This window comes from Carassius auratus, unplaced genomic scaffold (genome assembly GCF_003368295.1).
Source record: "Carassius auratus strain Wakin unplaced genomic scaffold, ASM336829v1 scaf_tig00045915, whole genome shotgun sequence".
Lineage (NCBI taxonomy): Eukaryota > Metazoa > Chordata > Actinopteri > Cypriniformes > Cyprinidae > Carassius > Carassius auratus.
The window spans coordinates 45,041-65,787 of record NW_020526946.1 but is presented as its reverse complement, the minus strand read 5'-3'; the positions used below and the strand labels follow the sequence as shown (position 1 = coordinate 65,787).

The 20,747-nt window shown below is 34.9% G+C and overlaps 1 pseudogene; it reads left to right on the top strand.

The window, feature by feature from the left end:
• Positions 1 to 365: 365 nt before the first annotated feature.
• LOC113088246 (wiskott-Aldrich syndrome protein family member 1-like) overlaps positions 366 to 20,747 on the top strand; it is a 46,031-nt pseudogene continuing 25,649 nt past the window's right edge.

The following is a 20,747-nucleotide window of genomic DNA, read 5'->3' as shown; positions in this document are numbered from 1 at the left end:
ATGTAACCTTGGTTCCCTGAATAGGGAACGAGATGCTGCGGTTCTGGCCGTTCCGTACCTTGATAACTCTTCATCTTCAGTCATGAAATCTGAGCGAAATGGCGCGCTGCACCCAGGTATATCATGCTCGCGCATGCGCAGGGTGGTGCTATGCGCCATTTGGCCAATAGGATTGGCGGGATGGTATAGGGCTTCAGACATTCGTCACACCAGAGGTGTTCCCATACGTGGTGACGTCACCGCAGCATCTCGTTCCCTATTCAGGGAACCAAGGTTACATACGTAACCGAGATGTTCTGTGCGGTTTCTTCAGTTCGACAGAAAGTGGGCCGTACCATCTGCAGCCGGAGGGGTGGAGCCACACACACCGATATCCAGAATCTCGCTTCTTCTCAGAAATAGAGCAGTAGCTTGGTTATTAATGATTTTTTTGGTACATTATTTAGATTACCAGTAGCTGTGACGGGAAATTATACAGATCGTTGTTGAAGTCAATCTGCTGTGTTTTCACCGTGGATCCCTTTTCCATCATCGACGGTCCTCTAGTCCCGAGCTCCACTCTCTTTAACGGGATTCACTCTGACTGTATATCAGTAGTGTATCCCTGCAAAGAACTGAACCGACAGGAATATTTTAATTAAGGAATAACCTCGGGAAATCATGGAATAATACGAACACATAACATTTATTCAGGTATGATGTTTTATGCATGCTTGCTTCGAAGTATGCACTGTTCTTTTTTCACCGCATTTTTTCAATTCTCTGTATAAAATCAAAATAACGCATAATGCAAACATGCATGGCGAAAAGTGTTCATGTTTGCATGTTCCATTTTTTTTCTTTCTCTCGAATGTATCTTCTCCGACTGATGCATTTACGATGTAAACCAACACTGCTTGGCCCCATTCAGGAGTGGATGACAGGTGTGGGTTGAATTATGCATGCATCATGTGAAATAACTTGCATAATGCAGCCTAAAGCATCCAGAATGCATGCTACACGATGTTAGAATAAACATAATACATGCGACTTGTGCTTGTTTTGATTAAAGGTATGAAAAGATCACTTATGCTGCTCAGAGATTGATGCATTCAAGGGGGAAGGGGTGTCACATCTGTATGACGAACACTAGACAAACTATCACACCGAAATGCAATGCAGTTGCATGCTTGCTAAACAGTGTGCACTCCAGATTATTGCTGGGATGGCATGCCAAATATTTAGCAGTAGGAGAACAAATTATTTGAGTTATTGTTAACATATAAAATATGGTGCATACTGAATGCATAACGCAATTGCGTCCAGTAATGTTGAGAATGAATAGTAGAATTGAGTGCATGCAGGGGGAAGGGCAGCAGACACTGGAAGACTCGCTTTGTGAAACCCGAGACTTCAGAAAACACAAAGCATCTCCATCGCTTCTCTGTTCAGTTCGTGCACTTAAAATAACACCACGTTTCAAACTGATGCATGTTTTTCGCGTGCTTTAACGCATTAACACGTTGAACAGTTGTTGTTTCCCCCCGAATTAGGAGCTATGTGTGAAATATGAGGAGAAATGATTCGTTTGGATGAATCGGTTAGTTCACTCAAAGATCCGAATCGCGAAACGAGTCGCGGAGCAAACAATTGTTTTGTTTAAAAACGGCACGTTTTCGTTTAAGTTCTCGGTTTTACTCACAAATTACGTAATTTCTTTGCCTCTTCCAGGGTGATTTACAAACGGTTCGGATCTTTAAAAAGAACCAGCGACTCGAAAGAATCGGTTCGCTCAGGCATCACTAGCGTGTGTCATCGCGACCCCATGCAACGTTCACTTCAAGCTTGATCATAGCTATATTTATTGCAAAAGCCTTAATCAATACCTTATATAATGCTCTAATCTTAGGTACCAGGATTACTGTGCATCTCATTAATATTGTGTTTGATTCACATACAGTCAGTGTTTACTTGTAGATGCATGATTGAACATTTAAGGGTTAATTCGCTGACTATCAGACATTAGTTTCAGTCTTTAATGCTAAGGATGTGAAGAGGGTCAGTCTGATGTTGTCTGCTTCAGTTCTTAGTCTTGAGCTCTTGCTGGCGAAGCAGAAAACTTGTTCTTTTTTCTTTTCTGGGTGGATTTTTTTTTGTTGTTCAGAAAAAGCTTTTCATGTGGCTTCTGTTTGATTTTCTGCCAGAGTTACAAACCTCAAGTCCAGAGTTATAGATCAGACATGAGACGAGAAGAATGTGTTGCTCTGAGTATTTATATCTATTATATATCTTTATTTACACAACGTTTATTTATTTATTCTAATCATCTATTTAATTTACACTACCAGTCAAAAGTTTGTTAATGTTTTAAAGAAGTCTCTTCTGTTCACAAAGCCTGCATTTATTTGATCTAAAATACAGCAAAAGCAGTAAAATTGTGAAATATTTTTACAATTTAGAATAACTGTTTTCTGTGTGAATCTAAATTAATATGTAATTTATTTCTGTGATGCTCCGCTGTATTTTCAGCATCATTCCTCCAGTCTTCAGTGTCACATGATCTTCAGAAATCAGAATAATATAATGATTTACTGCTCAAAAAAATAAATATGATGATTATTATTTTTATGATTATGTTGAAAACTGCCAAGTAGAATTTTTCAGGTTTCTTTGATGAATAAAAAAATCAGAATTCATATATATATATATATACACCAAACACAAGCATATATGATGATTTTTTAAAATATATTTTTCAATATTTATATTTTTATTTATATTAAGTGATGAACCACATATACTATAAATAAATCTGATATATTATATTTTTCATTATAATTTAGACAATGTTTCTAAATTATTTGAATTATATATATATATATGTATATATATTATTATTATTATTATTTTTTTTTAATTTGTATTTAAGCAATACTCAACATTTATTTTTTAGTACATGAGAAATGCCACTTTGACATATTTCTGTAATGCGTATGAACGGTTGAATCAGTTGACTCCAGAGGCAGGTAAACAGCTGGAGACAGCAGTGCTATCACACAGAGATGAATGTGTGGACGCTGCTGAAGAGTCTTAAACATCCCAGCTGTGAAGACGCCTCGGACACTAGAGTCTTTGTTCAGTCTTTCTGTTCGGCCCACAGAGCTGCCTCTGTGTGTGTGTGTGAGTGTGTGTGTGTGTGTGTGTGTGTGTGTTTGAGTGTCAAGATGTCAAGGCATTTTTTTTTCTTAAGTATCGTCCTCACAATATATATATATATACACTCACCTAAAGGATTATTAGGAACACCACACTAATACTGTGTTTGACCCCCTGCCTTAATTCTACGTGGCATTGATTCAACAAGGTGCTGAGATGTTGCATTCTTTAGAGATGTTGGCCCATATTGATAGGATAGCATCTTGCAGTTGATGGAGATTTGTGGGATGCACATCCAGGACACGAAGCTCCCATTCCACCACATCCCAAAGATGCTCTATTAGGTTGAGATCTGGTGACTGTGGAGGTCATTTTAGTTCAGTGAACTCATCGTCATGTTCAAGAAACCAATCTGAAATGATTCAAGCTTTGTGACATGGTGCATTAACCTGCTGGAAGTAGCCATCAGAGGATGGTACATGGTGGTCATGAAGAGATGGACATGGTCAGAAACAATGCTCAGGTAGGCTGTGGCATTTAAACATTTTTCCAGTCTTTGTCCAATTTTGGTGAGCTCGTGCAAACTGTAGCCTCCTTTTCCTATTTGTAGTGGAGATGAGTGGTACCCGGTGGGGTCTTCTGCTGTTGTAGCCCATCCGTCTCAAGGTTGTGCGTGTTGTGGCTTCACAAATGCTTTGCTGCATACCTCGGTTTTAACGAGTGGTTATTTCAGTCAAAGTTGCTCTTCTATCAGCTTGAATCAGTCGCTCATTCTCTTCTGACCTCTAGCATTAACAAGGCATTTTCTCCCACAGGACTGACGCATACTGGATGTTTTTCCCTTTTCACGCCATTCTCTGTAAACCCTAGAAATGGTTGTGCGTGAAAATCCCAGTAACTGAGCAGATTGTGAAATAAAACTACATACTACAAACTACATAAATATTTTTTTACATTTCCCCTCAAATAATATTGTTGCTTCTTACTAATAATTCACCAAGTACATTTGCCATCAGAACCACAACATAAACAAATATTAAATAGATTAAAAAAAAAATAAATAGTCAAATTATTTATAAATAATAAATATTCTAATAAATTAAATGTTAAAGAGGTATTGGGGTATATGTAGGTAATTGTTGTTTATCAACCAAATATAATGAAAAAAATATCATTTTAAAATACACATTTTCAAAAAAAAAAAGATATATAGATATATGTATATCACAAAAAAATTTTTTTATATAGGAATAAAAAATATTATATTAAATATTACACTGATAAAAATTGGTGTAGGATTTACTATGAAACAATTTTCACTTAGAATATGCTTTAAATTTCACAAATATTTACAAGGAGTTTTTGAAGCACAAAGATTGTAAAAATGTAATGCAATCTTTGTTTTATGTACCTTTGTACAAAATAAAAGCATTAAAAAATATATTTTATTTTTTATAACATGTAAATATTTATTCCATCAAATGTAAAATATATAATAATAAGAAATATAAAACATTTACAAAGAATTTAAATGGTATTAAATTAGGAACATATATTAATTGTAATTAAAAAAAACGTGCATGGTACGTTTGCTATTGGAGTTAAGAAATGTTGAAGAAAGTGCACTAAATGCATGTTCTCATGCTAAATCATTACTGTCACACCGTCACTAAACACTCTTGTTTGCGTGTCGTATTTGTTGGTTATGGAGCGCCGTCGGTGCCAGCAGGGATTTTCCGTGGCGTGGAGGGCAGTGGTTTGTTGGTTTTGTGGCTGAAGGCAGGTGGAGGATAACGAGAGCGGTGTCCTCTTACACTCCTGCGCTCGTTTGGGTGGATTCCTTTGTCCTCTCGCTCACAGACAGGTGCTGATCCTGTGACACAGTGTTTTCTGTTTGACTTCATTCTGTGCTTTCGCTTCTGTTCTTCTTTGGAGTTAAGCTCGTGCAGATTCAGATTTGAATATGCAAACGGAGCCAAAAGACTCCCCAGGTGTTTCTAAAACCTGTTTTAAATGAGGCTGTTCCATAAAAAGTCTTGTTTTATTAGTAGTGTTGTTTTACACTAGTGATCAGATGCACTATTTTAGAAAACAGGTGGAAGATCCTTCAGACTTGACCTGGAACTGCATCATTTTAATTCAGTATTCATGAGATAGGCTGTACTTTTGATGATTGCTCTGATGGTAAACGAATTTATTTAAATGTTTATTGTATAAGGTAAATAGGTAAAACTTTATTTATTCCTTTATTTAGGGAAATTTACATATATGAACATAATCATAAAGAAAATAAATGCCCTGGCCGTAATATAATATATTGTGTTTGTAAGCATGGCATTTCCCAAACAAGACTCTCTGCAAACAAATGGATATTTTATATGTTGATTTTAAAATTAAAATTGGATTTTTTAATTTAACAGAAAAATAGGAAAAGCCCAGTCAAAGTGTTCAGATAAAAAAAAAAAAAAAAGTACTTTTTTATGATTTTGTGCTCATAATTCAGAAATGTTATATTAAGCTCAGCTAACAAAAATATATTTTCAAGAACATTTTGCTAACATTCCCATTAAGCTATGAAAACATTATGAATGTGCAAAAAGTACAGTTTTCCATTTTATTTACATTGTAACGTTTATGAGAACATTAAATTGAACATTCCATTTGATCGTTTCGCAAACATTATGGAAGTGTTACTTTTGAATCTTCACTGAATGTTCTGAAAACTAAGAAGAAGATACATTTTAAAAAAATCCAGCTAAAACGTTTCAGAAAAACATTCCATGGATGATGTATAAATTATATTTTTATGCTAATGTTTTGAAAGTTTTAATTAAACACCAGATAACTTTGAACAAACGTAACTTTCTTTAAAAACGTTAGTTTAGAAACTACAGTTTGTGCAAAGTTTGTGTTTTATTTGCCCTCAGCTAAAAAAGAAAATGTTCTAATGTATGAACATTTTGGCAACGCTGTCTGTGAGTTTTGAAAACGTTATTTCGTCAACGTTACTTCTGAACGTTACTTTTCTCGGAATGTTCTGAAACAAGAAGTAACATTAAAAAAAAAAGAAACGTTAGACAAACGTCCACCTAACACATTTTAGAACTAAAACATTCCATGAATGAATTTTGAAAACGTTATTTTCTCTCATCATCAAGTGATTACATTCAAAAGTTTTAGATTAATTTTAAACTAAAACAGAAATAAAACGTACCATGAACTATGTATAAATAACATGTTTGTGTTAACGTTTTGAGAACAGGTTAACTCTGAACGAACATTCTCTTGGCAAACATTTGTTGATAACTTTCAGAGAACCTCGCAAGGACATCCTGAGAACGTTAGCTGTGTTTTTGTTAGCATTAGCAGACAGATCACAGTGGATTATATGGTCACACTTGGACTGGAAACAGCAGCATGCTTCAAAACGTGATAATTGAAGTTGAGCCGGATGAGCGAGAGGTTACGCGGCATTGCGACACTTTTCTAATCGGCTCTTGTGCACTGATACTCAATTACTGCAGTAGAGGAAGCTGTAAATGTACTTTTTTACAGGCGCATTTCAATTCCCTCCTCCACTCTGTTCTTCAGACCACGCACACTGAGCGCATCTAAAAGCATCTGACCCCAATTTTCTCCTGCCCGGGATGAGTCTGTGTGTGTGTGTGTGTGTGTGTGTGTGTGCCCGCTAACTAGTGATTGGTATGAATTAAGGGCCAATATTTACATAGAGTGGGTGGCCGTTCAATTATGGTGTGCCACCCAAAACTTCTTGTGATTTGCATGTTGTTCCCAGAGTTCAGTTCTGCCCTTTCTCTGTTCTCTGATCACAAACAAGCCACTTAGCGAGTGCATTAGCGATTACTCAGCAAGCACTTGATTTTGATGAATGACTCACGGCCAATCGCGGCTAACATGACGCGCATGTCAATGAGCGACTGCAGCGCATCAGCCAATCAGAAGTGAGTACATTGGTGACTCACATGGGCTGAAACGACATCATTTTATGGTTAAGATTTTTTAACTTAGCATCTTTTGCAGTTTTGTCAAGTCTGTGACACTAGGAGTGTTAATTAAGCAATATCACACAAGCTGTTTTTCTGATTATCAGCTTTATGAGGCGGGAAATCCAATTAAAAGTTGATGATTTGAGTTACCAAATAATTTGAGCAAAAAAATGCAAAAAAAAAAAAAAAAAAAAGTTCAAATTTAATTGTGGTTGTGCTTTTGTAAAATGCAGATAGAGAAACTAATAAAACACTGATTTACCAATCATTTCAGGGCAAGTAGGCCTAAATATGGACAGAATGTCTATATTTGTATGAACTATTCCTTTAATTCTGTCAGTGTGAGAAGTGTTAACAATTAATGCATATATTAATTGATCGCTAATAGCAATTCCTGTAAATTGAAATCCCTGTGATCTACATATGTAGGATGCAGCAGAAGGTGATGAAATTCACTCCTACTTTATTCTCTGCCTCTCTCTGTGCTTATTTTTATTTTTATGTGCTGCCTCCAGACAGAATGCGGCAAAAAAAAAGAAAAATCAGAGACAGAAAGTAAATGTGTGTGGGTATAAGAGATCGAGATGAGGAAAGACTCCTTCTGTTTGACTTCTCTGGGCAAAGACAGAGCCGATCGCCTACATTAGTTTAGCTAAGTGAAAAGTGAAAAGTGTTTCTCATCCCATGGTGCGTAAAGCTAATGCAGGATAGTAGGTGTCTATATAAATCAAAATGTTCAGATGCTTTTTGTGGATGAATGGAAAAAGGATTGTGAAAGCTTTTTTTCCACCTGCAGAACACACATATAAACTGATGGATGGGTTGCAAAGGCTGAATTTATTTGACCAAAAATACAGTAAAAATTTGGAAATATTTTTACAATTTAAAACAGCTGTTTTCTATGTGAATATATTGGAAACTGTAATTTATTTCTGTGATGCTCCGCTGTATTTTCAGCATCATTCCTCTAGTCGTGTCACATGATCTTCAGAAATCAGAATAATATGATGATTTACTGCTCAAGAAACATGATTATTATCAATGTCGTGCTGCACAATATTTTTGTGGAAACTGTGTTTCGTTTTATTTTTCTGGAATCACAGATGAATAGAAAGTTCAAAAGAAAAGCGTTATTTGAATTAACATAATAAATGATAAATTTAATACATCCTTGATGATTAGAAGTATTAATTTATTGCTGAAATGATTCCATTAAAACGAAAAAAAGATCATATTTAAATAATGAATTATAACTCCAAATGGACTCTTCACACATTTATCACATTATAAAAATCCCAAATACCTATTACATTTTTCCTCCCCTATAAAAATGACCCAGATACATAAAGTCTGAGCTTTATGTTGCTCATACATCTCTCTCTTTTTCCTCATGTTCAGAACAAGCTGAAGGAGTTTCTATCCCACACAACAATTTAACAGAGACCCATCCGCCATCAGAGCTTATTTTGGCTTCTTCTGGAAAGGCTTGTCGCTTATTTTGGCTTGTTTTGGTTTCTTATTTCTCCAGTGAGATCTGGCAACAGCGTCGTCCAGAAGAACAGTTCTGTGTCGCATGCGGAAAACCTCAGATCTGGGTCACATTCAGCCGCGACTCAAGCGTCCTTTATCCACCACTCAAGGTTAAACAGACGCCTGTGGCTCCTCGGCTCGAGTCCTCAGGGTCAGAGGTCGCGCCTGCTGGTGTTATCATTACATAAGTGCTTGTGTCTCGTCTTCTGACTCATGCGAAGCGTCCTGACAGATCATTGGGGACGTGGATTCACAAGCATTGGCTCAGAAAGCACTCGAGGCGGGAATCTGACCACGGATGTTCATGTACGACAAACACACTACGTGTTCATGGACACTTTAACACAGCCAGAATTTAAATGTTTTCACATTCGAAACAATCACATTCAAAATCGGCACGAATTTCACACGTTCCACTTAAAGATTTTTGGCCCTGTCTGCCTTCCATATGCACGGCATAGCTGCTTTCTAACGGTGCGGTTACATTTGCGAAATTTGGTTGTGTTGCGCATTTGGTATCCATAATTTTTTTTTTAAGACACGTTACGTTTGGACACCAATGACAGAGCCGTCTTGTTATGTTTATGTTTGAAAGTTTGCCTCCAATAGTTTGGCGTCATCATGTTAGCAAACATGAACATACTTGCAAATATTGGTTAAAATAGTAACATTTTACAAACTTTTACTAGAATTATAAAAGAACTACACAAAAATCGGTTAAATTTGTTAAACGAAAACACTTAAATTGCTAGTTAAAGAATTGCATAGAAACAATGAATTATGTAGAAATGGCAAGTAACATTTAATTTAATGTTAATTTAAGTAGAAAAACTGAAATTGTATTTTCTTGTAAATCTAACTCAGATAATGTGTTTTATTTACAATGTTTTTGCAGAATTTAGCTACCATTCACACATTATTTTTATTAGAGCTAAAGAATTTAATAAATAAAATAAATATGTATAAAAATATGTTTCTTTTAAAATCTTTTTTAAATATTTAATTATTTTTATCAATACTTTTAAGTATTGAATTACATTCTTTTTCACAGCAATGCAATAAAAAAAAAATGTGTTTCCCCAAAAAAACTTTTAATAAGTTCTTAAAAGAACCATGTTTTGTTTTATTCTTAGTGTGAAGAACTATTTAAAGAACATTTTTCCATTTTAAAGAACTTTCTGTCCAATGGTTAGACTCCATGGATGTTAAAGGTTCTTTATGGAACCAACAAAGAACCTTTAAGCCTTTAATGAGTGTAAGGTCTACACTTCTTTCTTCATCCACTATCTAGGATGCATTTACTGATTGTGTTCTCTCTGTAAAAATACCTGTGATGCATCCTCAGAGGTTGGTAACCGGCATACAGTACATGCATGGTTTGCACATTTCTAATGCACATCTGCACACTACAGCTCGTGTGTAACTGTTTGTTGTCTGTAATCAAGTGTATTTTGATGTGGATTTTAATGAGTCTGGAAGACAGACATCTATAGACACGGGTCACATGATCCCAACAATGCACCTATTCACGTTTGTTCAAACAGACAGTGTTGATTTTGTCAAATAAAAGCCTTGTTTGTGCACAGAATGAAGTCCCACTTCCCCCGTTCTTTCAGAGTGGTACGACCCCAGTGGCGTTTGCTGAGCTTTCTTTGTGTGCGTTTGTGTGCTTGACAGACTCTTACTTCAGTAGTACCACCGAGAAGCAGCTCTGTTGTGCCGGAGGCCGGATTGGCATACTGTGCCCATTGGCAGCGTCCGCTAGCCTCGTTTACCCAAAAACGCCTCCATTCACGGCAGATCCAAGATGGCGGCTCTTTACAGTGAGCGCAGTTGGAGTTAATGGGCCAGTCATGCGACTGCTCGACTCTCAGCAGATCTGTTCCTCGCTTGATTGATGAAGATTCACATCAACACTGTGATGCGCCATTCGTAGCTCTTATTATCTACAGGTGCGACCATATCTGGATGATAAATCACTGGGTGAAAATTTACTTCAACCAAAAGTACTACCAGAATTACGCATTCATAACTTTAAAACTTTCAAAATTTGAAACTCAATAGTTCTACCAGGGAGAGAATCTTACAAATTCAGTTTTATATATATGTATCTTATATATATATGATGATTTCCATGATCGATCGTCGTTTAAATTAACAATTAATCGATTGTGCTGTAGAGTGTATCTATTGCTGTGGCGCAGTCACTGGAATGACAAATGCCACTCAAAACAACAACAACAACAACAACAACAAAAATGCTTTCCCACCCAAATTAAAGGGGGTTTAGTTTGAATAAAATGCTAGTAGCAGGATTGTAAAAATGAATATATGTGATTATGATCATTTGGTAAAATGAAGAGAGCTCGCCATACATTTGAGATCATTTTACTGAGTGCTGAACATGCCTCTTTAAATGGTTTTGTGGTGCTCGTTGTTGTATTTTAAAACACGATTGCAATGTTTTGTACGGACATTATGGCATTTAAAATAAATTATGATCTCAAAGGTAACTGTGGCGCGTGTGTGTGCTGCGCAGTGAGAGAACGGCTTTCATCAGAAATACAACTTTTGCTCACATCAAACATTTTTATCTGAGTATTATGACCAGTGCTCAGATTGATCCTGCTGGATCATGTTCCGGAACATATCTGATTTTGAATATTTTGCGTCCTGATATGTCTACTTAAATGGCATACTGTGCATTAGATCATTACAGTGTGTGCGTGCATACGATGACGAGTGAGCGCGAGTATGGCAATGATTTGAATGTTAAACTGTTATTTATAATGTAAACTACTAGGCTTTTACATTACATGCTTTCGCATATACGGAAAAGATCATCCTCTTCACATGAGAAAAAACGTCCTTGGCATAACAGCACAGTGAACCGGTTTTCTAAAGTATATTTAAACTGACCAGTGTGACCTTTTATATGTTTGGTTGACAGTATTTTGTTTTGATAATGAACAGACTTAATATTTGGGGGGGGGGGGGGGGGGGGAATTCGGTGCGCGAGGAGAGACATAAAAAAACACTTTGGAGTAAGATATAATCCGCAAAATTGTTTACTTTTATTTGTGAACTCACAATTTAAAAAAAAAAAAAAAACAGAAGATTTGTGCTTTTGTAAAATAAAGCAAACAAACATAATTTACATTATCATCCTTTCCTTTCTGTGAACTTGTTTATGGAGCGCCACGACACACTTCTGTTTTAAATCCATTATCTTAATTATTTAAGTCTGATAATTCGCTTTTTTAATGAAAACAAACTGTTAATTTTATTTTAGGCCTATTACTTACAAAGGCTATGCATTTTGTTTAAAGCGTCCCATTTTTTCATGAATTAAGAATTTGTTGATTTATATTTTTTGTTCTCTCAATTCAGTTAAATCAAGGGTTATTTAGAAAACAAAATTAATGAAACATGGAAAGTTGCCACAAATTAATAAGTCTTAGGAACGAAATTAACAATTTGTTAGGAATGAACAGAGTCTCCCGGGAATGGTTGCATAAAAGGTTAAGACTAGTCTTAAAAGTTACTCAGCTATTGTTTTTTTCTTTAATACTGATCATAATTTTTTTTAAGTTCAGTTACATAAAAATGTAGATTAGTCTGAGTTGAATACAAAAATAAGAGCATTTTCAGACACAATTAGACAGATAAATTATTAAATGTTTTACCCTATTTATTAATTTATAATTGATATTAATCATAAATATATATGTAATAAATAATCATATATGTCATGTACAATTTGGCATTTTAAAAAGAAAAAAAAGAAGCTAAATTGTTTAGATAAAAATGGGACAAATAATTAATAATGTAGTCCTAATTCAAGCAAATTAATAAAAAATAAAATTAAAATAAATAATAAAAATACATCACATTCAGGTAACAGCTGCAGAACTGTCAATAAAATAGTAATAATAATTATAATGAATAATTATTACATTATTAATGTGCTGATGGTTTATTGTTGAGCTAACATGAGCACGTCTGATGTTTTCTCACTCAAACTCTCAGATTGCAGCGTCAGCAGATTGAACAGCCGCCAGCGTTTCCTTCGAGTGCCATTGTTCAGCTCTATATCTCACATCTATTATTGATGGCTTTGCTTTCTGCCTTCTGGCTTCTTCATCTGCACTTTGTCCTTCAAATTACTGCACCTTTTTCAAATCTGGATTTATTAGGACGAGAGCAAACTACAAGAAAAAGATGAAACGGAGGAAATGACAGACCCCTTTCTTATGTGCTGTGATACACAAGTGTGCAAAGGATTCTTAAAAAAAAAACAATTAATCATCCTCAACAATATGTCAAATATTCAAAATTGGGTTCAGATTTAAAAGACTAGGATTGATTAAAAATATGCATGTTTAATAAATTCTAAAACAATTATATGTCTGTTTAATAGAAATTAATATTTCAAAATGCTAAATGACTCCCAAAAAAATTACTGATTTTAACTACTTATTTCACACTATATTTTCTTGAAACTTTTTTTTTTAATTACAAAAAAATGATCAAAATTTGTTAAACACTGATAATTGAAAAAGATCATCGTATTTCTCTCTCTATATTCAGGTATTTATATATATATATATATATATATATATATGTATATATGTATGTATGTATGTTCAAATTTCATTCCAAGTTAAAAGACTGATTTAAAAAAAATATATATATTATTATTATTATTAAGATAGATTTAGAAGTAACTGATATATATTAAAAATATATATTTAATAACACTAAAGAATTTTTATTGTCAATGAATTGTTTAATACTGATAAATAGCAAGTATTATGATTTGTCACTATAATTCTTTTTATAATATGTATATAATATATAAATATATTTTTTCTTAATATATATATATATATATATATATATATATATATATATATATATATATATATATATATATATATATATATATATATTTGATTTTAAAAATGGAATATGCATGGATGAATAGTTCAGTAAGGTCAATAATATGCATTAGAAATATTACGATATTTAAATTTTATGCCAATTTTAAAGTCAAGGGTTGTTGAATTTACTAATCAATTTGGACATTTCTGCATGCAGTATATTGCATGTGCATCTTAGTATGAGCTGCTTTAGGTGTAACTTCACTCTCCATGCAACTTTTCCAGATGTACTGTATTACAGAACGCAGGAGTCACTGTAAATGTCATTCCTCTGACCATAGCAGCAGTAACTATGATCAAGTGATGGAGAAAGGCCTTTATATATAGTTTGCAAGTGATAAATGATTCTTTCCAGCAATAAAACTGTATTTTACCATCCATCATCTGAGTCCTATATATCATGATGTGTCTGAAGCGCTTGAGGATTCATGCGTGTTGTTGTATTTAACAGCACTGTTGACTCGAGAGATGCTAATCAGTCTCTCTGGATGATCAGTGTTACGATCGTTCCCGTGGATGTCTAATTCAGACAGCTGATCAATGAGAGACAGTCATCTGCAGCTCACAGCTGTGTGTGTGTGTGTGTGTGTGTGTGTGTGTGTGTGGACGCAGATAAGAGCAAAGCCTCAGCTCCGGCGTCTTATTTATTCATGCAGGTTGACAGATCAGTGGTGAAGGTCAGAGCGAACACGAGCACATTCAATTATTAACTGTTTTTAACACCCAGAAATATCACATTCAAAAGAAATAATTCACCCCAAAATTAAAATGCATTAAATAAACAAATAAATAAATGAGTGAGAAACAGTTCTAACAGCATTATATAAAATACAAATATTTAATCGTATTTTAAATATGTTATTAGATTAAATATAAATATTTTAGCTGTCATGCATGCTTATAAAATATTAATATTAAATATACTATTCATTAAATATTAATAGTATAAATATGCAATGTCAATTAATATAATAATAATAATAATAAAATAATTAATATGCTGTACTTTTGGTCACATTACATGTATATTTATTTATCTCAAATATAAATGTATAATATAAATGCACAGATTATGCTGCCACACGTGGCATGTAACCAAAATATTTACAAATATTTAACATTTTAGATTTAATGTTTACATTGCATTTTAAGATTTAGGTGTTAAAGACTTATGTTTATTATATGCATGCTCATAATATTAGTGTTTTTGCATTACAATTATAATTTAAGAATTATAAATATATATGTGTGTGTGTGTGTATAGACATAATAAAATGACACATAAAACAATACACATGCACACACATAAAACTGTGTTCTTGTTAATGTTTTTATACTTTTTTTAACATGTTAAAGTAAATTATACTCATGTTTCATGTTATGCACATTAAAATGACTTGCATTCAAATTACAATTTAAACATATATATTGTTTATTTTGCCATTTTTTAATATATTTTTTTAAATGTTCATACAATTTTCGTTCCACTTTGCATATATATTCACTTCAGTCATCTCCGAAATGAATTTGGCGTAAAATGTCTTTTGGCAGTCTGCCCAAATACTAACTCAAAGAAGAGATATTAAGATGTGTGGTTTTGTGCCAGCTTCATCCATCACACTGGAGAGTGAAGATGAGGTTGAGTGCATTGCATTGTGGGATAGATCATGCCATGCGGTTCCTCTGCTTTGACACTCGTGCGTTTGGCAGGAGCTTTTATCCAAAGTGAATTGCGTTGCATTCAATGTATATATTTGATCAGTTTGATCATGCATTTTTTGGGAGTTTGCACATACACTGCAGAAAATAAAAGTATGCTTTAATGCAAAAACAACAGCGCAAGCCTTCTGACACGGAAGACACCATAACAAATGAGAGTTCACTACTTGAGATGAAGCTGCTTGTTATCCAGACATAACAAGACGGAGACACGGATTCATGAACTATTATGTGTGTGTGTTACGTAAGAGTCCTGCTCTCTCCGACTCTTTTGTGTCCCGTGTGAGAACCTCAGGAGACTCTAATGGAAACCAGCTGTTGGGCCGATCGCATCCACAGCCGTCCTCACCTCTGATTGGCTGAGGCTGGGTTGGCTGCGCTCTGATTGGCTGCTGCGTGAACATTCCGCTCTCTGTGATTGGTCTCTGTCTTCATGTAAATGCAGTGGAGAGTTTGTTCGGGGTCAGTTTTAGTGCAGGACACTGCGAATCAAATCATTCACAGCTTTCTGTAGAGTGAAAGGTGAAAGTTAAAGGGGAAAACAGGTTCTGAAAACCACTAATGTTTGCCTCTTGACTTTATCAGACTGCTAAAGAAAGTTTGGATCAGGTTTATGTTTTTTAAAGAGATTAATACTTTTATTCATCGAGGCTGCATTAAATTGATGGAAAGTGACAGTGAAGACATTTATAATGTTACAAAAGATTTCTGTTCCACATAAATGCTGTTCTTTTGAACTTTTTATTCATCTGTGAATCCTAAAAAATAAAATGCATCACAGTTTCCGCAGGAATATTGTGCAGCATTTATTTTGAATAAAAAGTATCATTTATTAGTGTTAATAATAATTATTTATTTTAAATTATAATTTATTGTGATTAATGTAAATAATATATGTATACGCATTTATATTTATATAAAATATATAAATATCAAATATTCAGTCATTTTTATTTGTCAAAATGTATTTAATTATTATTATTTATTTTAAATTATAATTGATCTGAAGTGATCAAAAATGCTAATGTATTATATATAGCAATCATTAAAAAAATATTGAATATTAATTAATATTATTAATTTTTCAATTATAATTAATTGTATAAACATATTATAGAAAAATTTATGTGTATATAAATAAATATTAATTTTGTGTATATAATATAAATGGTTATACGTACATTGTTCTGCATACATAACCGAATAAAAACAAACAAAACAAAAATACATATAATATACATCCATAAACAAATAAAATGCATGTAAAATACACCCATATATATTTCTATAAACATTGATGGCACTACTAATGTAGATGTGTTCGCTCTTGAACTCTTAGTTCGTGGCATCTGTGGATCGAATGTTCTACCGAAGAGGAAGCAGGTCCTTCAGCAGTAATACTGTGAATCTGTCATGTTCAGGAGTGTTGTGCTGTATTTGACTGTACAGTGAGTCTCAGAAGGATGTGTGTTTGTGCTCTGAGAGCAGACTGTACTCTCTGTTGAGACGACTTTGGTCTTTGGTTTGTTCTTTCCATTGCTGTATGTATGTCTCCTTCTCTTCATTCATCATTTCTGTGATTCCTCCATGTTTTTAGGGATTGGTGATATAGAGTCCGGGCTTGAAAACGGAAAGAATTCTTCCGAGCAGAATCTATATTTTAACGTTTCTGTTCTGCGTTCCTCTGATATTATTACCGTTCCGAAACCGGTTCGGGTGAAAGAAATACCGGTTAATAACGGTAAAAAAAAAAATATATATATATTATTTGCATATTAATAATAATAATACAATAATTATAAAGTATAGCGTTTTTTTACTCAAAAAGAAAAGGAAAAAATAGAGATCTAACGCATAGTCACAGCCAATAGGCTACAGCATCATCATCTCTAGATTTTGGCCAAATGTAAGCTACTTTAAAAAAAATCTAATAATAATCTATCAATACTTTAAAGACAAAGTATTTTTAAGATATTTAAAAATGTTTGCTGCATTGTTAAAAGAAGGTGGGCGAGCGAGTGACTCTCTCTCTCTCTCTCTCTCTCTCTCTCCGGTTGTGGTGAGCGAACGAGTGACTCTCTCTCTCTCTCTCTCTAGCCCCTTTCACACTGCACGTCGGACCCGCAATATTCCCGTAACATTGCCTGGTCGCCTTCTGTGTGAAAGCAACCACGTCCCGGAATTGATTACCGAATCGAACCCGGGTCGGGGACATAGTAACATTGCGATAATCGATCCGGAACGAGCGCTGTGTGAACAAAAGCCAGATCTAATTCCGTATCGAAGTGATGACGCGCGTTATCGCGCGACTCTTTTACCGGCTGTTTTGAAGGAAGATCAACATTCGGACGAAAACATATGTGCAAACTGTAATGAAGCAGAGATCAGTTAGTTCCTCACTTTCCGCGCTGACGCAGAGATCGTTTGCTTGCTTCAATTAAAGTATAACGTGCCAAGCGTTGTCGACTCGTACATTACACGTCACGCGCTGATGTCACGTGTCGTTACGGGATCTTCAGGGGTTGTGTGTGAAAGCACGCACATATACCGGATCATCACTGGCAGTGTGAAAGTGCCAAATCTAGCGACCAGGGAACAATTACAGGAACACTTTACCCCTGTATTTGCCGGAATGGCAGTGTGAAAGGGGCTTCTCTCTCTCTCAGGTGTGGTGAGCGAGCGAGTGACTCTCTCTCTCTCTCTCTCTCTCTCTCTCTCTCTCTCAGGTGTGGTGAGCAAGCGAGTGACTCTCTCTCTCTCTCTCTCTCTCTCTCTCTCAGGTGTGGTGAGCGAGCGAGTGACTCTCTCTCTCTCTCTCAGGTGTGGTGAGCGAGCGAGTGACTCTCTCTCTCTCTCTCTCTCAGGTGTGGTGAGCGAGCGAGTGACTCTCTCTCTCTCTCTCTCTCTCTCAGGTGTGGTGAGCGAGCGAGAGCGTCAGGATGCCGCTGGTCAAGCGCAGTATCGAGCCTCGTCACCTGTGTCACACAGCTCTGCCACACAGCATCAAGAACGAGCTGGAGTGTGTGACCAACATCTCTCTGGCCAACGTGATCCGTCAGCTGAGCAGCCTGAGTGAGTCCAGATCTCTTCTGTCTCTACATACACACTCAAACACTCTAGATGTTGTACAGTTTCCCTTGAGCAAGGCATCGAACCCCCAACTGCTCCCCGGGCGCCGCAGCATTAATGGCTGCCCACTGCTCCGGGTGTGTGCTCACAGTGTGTGTGTGTGTGTTCACTGCTCTGTGTGTGTGTGCACTTTGGATGGGTTAAATGCAGAGCACAAATTCTGAGTATGGGTCACCATACTTGGCTGAATGTCAATTCACTTTCACCATTACTTTCAGTTGCACATCTGCAATGCATTACAGTGCTGTGTTACTCTGTACTCTGTACATTTGGATAAAACACAGTTGTTACCTTTTATTATTTTATTGGTATTATTAACCTTATTACTTTTTATGTCATTATTTTTATTATTCTTTATAGTATATCAATTATATATTTATTTATATTAAAAAATATACAATTATTTCTCTCATTTTTAATTTCTCTCTCGTTGTACAAGTTAAGTTTGTAATTGTGAAATAATTATTTATAATGGTAATATCTGTTGAACTGCAAAAATCTAAAAAAGGAATTAAAAAAAAACTTAATGCTTACTTCATGATTTATTTATTTTATTTAGCATACTTTGTATATTACATAAATAATTAAAAAAATAAGATTTAAGATTAAATATGTAAATTATCTATTTTTTAGTTTTATTATTTTATAAAACTTTCTAACTTATATTATTTATATGTATTAATCATTGTTGAACTGCCTTAAATTGATGCTGATGTAAATAAAATCTAATTTTATTACAGTAATAAAAATCACATCAGAGAATCAAGAGAAGAACTAAAACTGAGGTTAATTCTCATGATAATAATGCATTTTTCTTTTGTTTTGTGTGTGTTCAGGTAAATATGCAGAGGATTTGTTCGGCGAGCTCTTTAATGAAGCTCATTCCTTCTCATTTCGAGTGAATTCGCTTCAGGAGAGAGTCGACCGCCTGTCAATCAGCGTCACTCAGCTTGACCCCAAAGAGGAGGAGTGTGAGTACACGCACACACACACACACACACACACACACACACACACACTCAGTTCAGTCTGTTATCGGCTGTGATTGAGTTTCTCGACTGGTGAAACTGACAGCATGTTTTCTGGAAGCTCGACAGAGCTGAGATATCTGATAACAAACAGAGAGAGAAAGAGAGACAGATTCCTCTTATCCACTGACAGGACGCTTGAGCACAATCTGACAGAATTTAACACAATCATTTCTGGGCCAGAAAAACTGTTTTTGCACCAGCCCAGAAACCAGTGCCCACTGGGATAATTTTATCAATTTATTATGCACACCTATCTGAAAAAATGTAATAATAATTCATTCAAAGAAGTCTTTTCTGCTTTCTAAACCTGCATTTATTTGATCACAAATACTGTAAAATTTTGAAATGTTATTACAATTTAAAATAACTATTTTCTGTTTGAATAAATGTTGAAATGTAATTTATTTCTGTGATGCTCCGCTGTATTTTCAGCATCATTCCTCCAGTCTTCAGTGTCACATGATCTTCAGAAATCAGAATAATATGATGATTTGCTGCTCAAGAAACATTTCTGATTGTTATCAATACTAAAAACTGTACATTTTAATGTTCTTAGATTCAAATTCAAATAGTGGGTAAAAATAAAGTCAGTAGAATATTGTACGAAACATTTTTCTAACATTTAAATAACGTTCACTCTTATGCGCAGAAACACAGCTACAAAAAAGGCTTCCTACCAGTAGCCATCCTTCACAAAACTTGAAATCTAGCGCAATTTTATTATAAATAGAATGCTAAATAATTCATTACAGGCATTCCAGTCAAATGTGATAATAATTATGCAATATTTCAAACCTTTAACCCACAGAAACAGTTTAACGGTAACAAAATTGCGTGGGAAATACAGACTTGGCAACCCGACTGATGCACTCTGAGGTCAGACCATAGAGTCGTGTGTACGCTAAACTGAAAGTAAACAGCGAGCGCTCATTCAAAAGTGATGTCAATATCCCACATTTGAATAGCGCGACAAAAGTGGATTCAATTAATTTGCACGAGTAGATTACATACAAAGTCAATGCAAAGATGTGAATAGATGCGAATTTGCGCGAATACTGTAATTCGTGTTTAGAAACGCGTTTTCCGCAAACGTGCGATATATGCCTCAAACATGTCTTCTGTGTGTTTTCAACTCGAGTGGAAAATTAGCATGACGCGTTGTCACACAAGCCAATCAACGAAGAGCTTATTGACATGTCCGGTTGTATCAGAAAATTGAAATACATTTTTTAAAATAGTTTTTATGTTTTTTT